Genomic DNA, 5,729 nt, shown 5'->3' with positions numbered 1-5,729 from the left:
AAAATACAAGTCGTAAAAAAACAAACTTCTGTTGGTTAACCTACAATACGAAGGATCGAAATGAAAGAAGGATCATATTATTACAAACCGGAAGCGAAGGATCATTAAAATTGAAATACAATATATATATATATGCATTTTATTTCTCTTTCAGATCAAAAATTGGTGCGGGACGTGCAGCTGTTGCTGCAGCAGCAAAACGAGCAGCATCAGCGGCAAATGCAGCTGCTACAGCAACAGCTGCAGCAACAACAAGAGCAACAATTACTACAATTGAGGGAGGAGCTCCTCCCTCAGCATGGACAGGGCGACGAACCGAGGGAGGAGCCCCTCCCTCAGGAGCAGGAGAAGAAGGAGGCGCAGGGAATTGCGAGGCCACCGCGAAGTATGTATTACAGATTATTCTTTATTATACTATGAATTCTTGCCTCGTACAGAGGAATACAATATTGCCCTTATCAGAACATCTCTGTTGTTCAATATAAGGGCAAATATTTATAATAATAATATTTTGTTAAAAATACATATCTAATAATTTCAATTTTACATGACAGAGAGAGGAGTAGCGGCTGGGAGATCGAGGCGCCTGAGGGGGTACCGGGGGGGGGGGGGGGGGGGGGGGGGGGTAGGGGTAACATAGTGCAACTGAGTTTTTATTAAATATTAAACAAAATAAAATTAGTCATTTATAAAAAAAAATGGTATTCGTTGTACTTCCTTTTTTTATTATTAAACACCTGTATTTGATCGTTACTTAACTATTAAGAACGGAAAACCATATAACGGCATCCTACAAATATTGTTCGTTCATCTAATTCCACTAAAAAGTGTGAAATAAAATAATTTTTAACAAAAAAAACATCCGACTTCGAAATGCACTAAAAAGTGTAAAATAATTTCGATTTCATTTATACCAATATTTCATAGCTATTAATAATATCTACTTAATCGTTAAATAGGATACCAAATACATTTCAAAGTTTTCGGAGGCGGCGCAAAATTATAAACTTTTCTTCTACTAGGAAGATCCTAGTTCAGGGGTTGGCAACATATGACAACTGACCCATTTGATAATTTCAAGTGATAAACAACATTCAACGGAATCAACATACCCATTGCGGATTAACTATACTGCAGTTCACGAGAGACCATACTTAACTCGCGCAGCTCAGTAGGTTTGGGGACATTTTTAATAACGTGTGTGATATAATTTTTTCTTTGAAAAATAATAGAAATTTCGTTGTATCGTGTATCTTTACCATACCATCATCGTGTATCAGTTATCGTACGTCATATATTTCTGTCCACCATTTAAATGATCGCAAAGTAAAAAGCAAGCTGAAGAGAGGAATGACACACGTTATTAAAAATGTCCCTAGACCTAGTGAGCTGCGCGAGTTAAGTGTGGTCTCTCGAGAATTGCAGTATACATGTACATCAGAAGTGCTACCAACTTCTGATACAATCGTTACAAATACGAATGTTTTCTGCCGTATCTTGTGACCCTCTTGGGCGTTCACTCTGCGGTACAAAATCTATACTTGCGTTGAGCGCCAGCCACTTTTCGTGGCGATCAAAATCGAAAGTGGTAAAAGGGGTAGAATGGGGGTCGCTACAGGGGATGGGACTCGTGGCACTTACGTCCATACAATAATTCGCGGGGGAGTACGCTGGGATGATTGTCTAGGGCTGGGAGAGATCTCAGGGTAGGAGGAAGGGTTCTCAGGAAAGCTCGTATACGTTACGCGTGGGAGGATTCGTAGACGGGACTGATAGGGGTTGGACGAAGGGAATTCGCAAAACACAGAAATCTTTGAAGAGTCAACGATACGCGGACGAAGATTGCCGTTGCCTCGAACTCACTCCTTTTACAATTATGGTAATTAAGGGGGCTCACCAAACTCGTTGCACTCTCTCGCACTCAAACACAATTCGCCTCGTCACTACTCAATATTCTCTATAAATCTCCCAAATCGCTATTCGTACTCGCTCGCTATGATAGCCTAGGGCTCAATGACGGTTCGCCGTCGCTGCTGCGACGACGAGACCGTCGCGGGATGGTTTTAGGGAGGGGATGGGACTAGGAAGGGGGCCTCTTCCGGCAACGGGATAGATCGATTATCGATTGTCGATCTGCCGGTGATCGGGGTCGATAGGGCTGACGGATTTCCTGCGGCGACGGGTGGGCTGAGGTCTTCGGGCTCGGCGACAGATGGCTCCGGGTGGGCGTTTGTAAACTTCTGGGCAGCTTCGTCCAATTTTCCGAAGTCCCGCGTTGTTCCTTTCTTTTGGAAGGGTTGAAGGACTGTCGCCGGCCTCGTAGCTCCTTCGAGAGTTGTCCGCTTCTTGGGGTTCTTTCCGTCGCCTCCATCGGCCCGATACCGGCGGGCAGGGGGAAGGGGGTACCAACCTGTACGCTCTAGGTGCGCCTCTTCTCGCAATGAGAACGAGACGCCCCGGGAGTGCGAGGCCTAATCGTAACGAGGCCCATCCTCCCTAGGTCGACGCAGAGGATGACATTCACTTTCATTTCGCCTTTAGGTTTATTTATATCCCAATGACTCGAGCACATGTTAGACTCCTTGGTCCGTGTTTCAAGACGGGTCCTGAGAGTATCCAAAGCAATAGCGTCGCCGACCGGTAATTCAAAGCTTGGCCAGTCCAAGGACTCCTCCTGGTAATAGCTGGCCAGACCCGGGGACGGCGCATAGTCCGTACATCCGGGTTATTATAACTGGACCTAGCTTGCGGCGGTCCTGACGCACACACATTCGAAAATGGATTGGTTGCGGCCCGATACCGTCTGAGTACCGTCGCGCAGTCGGCCAGGCAACCGAGGGTCTGTCACGAACACCGTTAAACTGACGGACAGGCTCCGCCTCGGACCGTAGACCGACACGCAACGGGTCGCGACCTTCTACTAGGGGAGAAGTGCATGACTACCTCGCCGGAACGTTCGCCGAAGGTGGTGTGCCCTCGCTAATGGAACCCGAAGGTCCGTCCGGGGCATCGCGCACCAACGGGAGCCAGCGTTGTTGACGATGAATCTCCCCATTCGATCTTTTGGGTTTCTCAGGTTTACCCCTGAACGGTTTCACGTACTCTTGAACTCTCTCTTCAAAGTTCTTTTCAACTTTCCCTCACGGTACTTGTTCGCTATCGGTCTCGTGGTTGTATTTAGCCTTAGATGGAGTTTACCACCCACTTAGGGCTGCACTCTCAAGCAACCCGACTCTAAGGAGAGATCCTCCCGAAACGCGTACCGGTCACTACGGGCCTGGCACCCTCTATGGGTAAATGGCCCCATTCAAGATGGACTTGGACGCAATTCGATGTCTCGGGATAAACGGATCCTCCTGAACACTACATTTCCCAGCGGCGGTACCGCGGGATTCAGTGCTGGGCTCATTACTGTTCGCTCGCCGCTACTAAGGAAATCCTAGTTAGTTTCTTTTCCTCCGCTTAATAATATGCTTAAATTCAGCGGGTAATCTCGCCTACTCTGAGGTCGTCAATTTCTTTGGTTTCATCGAAAGGTGAATAATGATGCTCGATGCAAAAAAAAAAAAAAATAAACGAAAAGAAGCAAAAAAGCAGACACGTAGAGAATCTGTGCGTGAATCAACCTTTCGCATATTCAATTTTTCCTCCTCTCTCGTTTCAAAATATTTGTATTTATCGTTCGATGAAACGCGCACAAGAGGGAAAAAAAAGTTGAGACACGACGTTCCCATTATTTTCGTGTTATTTCCTTTTTGCTTCAAACATTTTGCGGACTGCAGCTTCGTCGTATTGCTTTTATCAATTTTTAACAATTTCAAAGCGAAGACAACTCGCAAGACGATCCATTTCGTCTCGGTTCAATTTTAACGTCCGTCCGTATTATTTTTTGTTCCACAAGAGATTTTGAATAGGTTTCTTTTTCTTTATTTATCATCCCTTCTTTTCGAGCGCCACGGAAGCAAGAGGAAAAGCAAGAGCGAGAGAGAGAGAACATTTCGCGTATACTTCATTTAACAATTTTAACCAACACGCGATGTACTCCACACACCTCTTAGATTTAACAACTGCTTTTCTCTTCTTCTCCCCTTAGCGCAAGGGTAAACCCCATTTGTCTCTTCTTTGGAACGCAACAAAACTTTCGAGGACTGGACGACCGAGCGATGGTCGCGCGGTCTTCGCTTATCTTTAACAAACGAAGTAGTCCGTATGTATTCTAAATGTTGAAGCTTCCTAGAGCTTTAAGCCATGCGAGACATTGAAATGCTGTTTTAACGGGAGCATGCATAATTGCTGCAAACATACTTTTATCACAAGTTCTAGCCACGCCACGGAGGCTTCGAAGTTCCTTCACCATTCGCTTTCCTCTCTTTTGTTACACAGTTTCAGACTACGATCAAGGGTACCGAAACGCTGTATTGATTGTAAACAACCATTTTTATCTTGGAGCGGAGCGTTCCTTTACTCGTTAGATTTGTCTTGTCGCGTGTGTATTCGCTTTTTCGACGCTTTTTAACCATTTAACTTGTTTAACGAAGCTAAACGCACAGACAGACAAAAAAAAAGGAACAGCATCGCGCGTCAAACAGCGACGACCCATCTGAAGCGATCTTTCATTTATACACCGTTTGTAAACAGAGAGATGTATAAAGCGCGGGGAATCATTCGAAACCCTGGGGCTATTCGAGCTTGCATTTCAGCAAATTATCATCTCAAACATTTTACTCGTTTGCTTTTTCTAAATTTATAGGAGAGCTTCTTTCGTTTATTTTTGACACACCTTTCGTAAATATCGTTTCTGGCAACGTCGGGAGCGTGGATTTCTACAAGTGAACAATCGCGCCGATCCGATAACTTCCAGCAGGATGGAGAATCTTTATAGATTATCTTCCGAGAACTCGGTGCTTTCACGGGCGGTCGTTTATAAATTTTAACGAACGACTCGCGCGCCGTGACGCACTTGTGCTAGTTCGAAGAGATATTTCGAAATTTGTTTCTCTCCTTTAACGGCCTGCATTTAGTGTATCGGTTGCGATTTTCGTCACATCGTTTCCACGACAAACGCCGACGAACTGCCCAACTATCGCTCGTACGTTGCGACTCTTTCTTTGTTTATCGTTCATTCATTCTTTCAATTTCGTTCGATAATCCCGCTCCGAAACGTTCTACTTTCGTTGAACGACGGCGAGATGTTTAAAAAGAAATGAATTACTCTTTTTTCGAGAAGCAAACGCAAGCAACGTTCTCTTTTGTTAAGAAAACGACCCTCAGCCAGGCGTGGTCCAGGAATTGTATCCGTGGACCGCAATGTGCGTTCGAAATGTCGATGTTCATGTGTCCTGCAGTTCACACGTTGACGCGCAATTAGCTGCGTTCTTCATCGGCCCACGAGCCAAGTGATCCACCCTTCAGGGTAATCGTAAAATTTTGTATTTCAAACTCTTTAGATCTTTAGAGTGTTATTTTCATTATTAACACGCATTACATTCGATACCCACATCACTCTCCCACCCGGCGCGTGCGGGAGAGCGAATTCGGGCGTTGCCAACGTATTTATTTATTTGTTCGATCGATTGTTGACGACACGATCGCGTCCAAAGACGGAAACCGTTGGAGAAACGCCCAGTGGCACGCTCCTCTCGACGGTCGGGCGTAAAGTACATTTAAAAACCTTGAAAAGTACAAACGCACACAAGGAATGCGAGCGCGCGTCCTGTCGCTGAATCGTG

The 5,729-nt window shown here is 45.3% G+C and overlaps 1 non-coding gene across 1 annotated transcript; it reads right to left on the bottom strand.

Moving 5' to 3' along the window:
- Positions 1-5,261: 5,261 nt before the first annotated feature.
- LOC117611383 (5.8S ribosomal RNA) lies at positions 5,262-5,416 on the bottom strand. The gene has a single exon (XR_004583172.1). It is a non-coding gene; the product is annotated as a 5.8S ribosomal RNA (ribosomal RNA).
- Positions 5,417-5,729: the final 313 nt, after the last annotated feature.

The sequence above is a fragment of the Osmia lignaria genome, chromosome 11 (genome assembly GCF_051020975.1).
Source record: "Osmia lignaria lignaria isolate PbOS001 chromosome 11, iyOsmLign1, whole genome shotgun sequence".
NCBI classification, from domain to species: domain Eukaryota; kingdom Metazoa; phylum Arthropoda; class Insecta; order Hymenoptera; family Megachilidae; genus Osmia; species Osmia lignaria.
The sequence above is the reverse complement of the archived record's forward strand: the minus strand, read 5'-3'. Positions and strand labels throughout refer to the sequence as shown.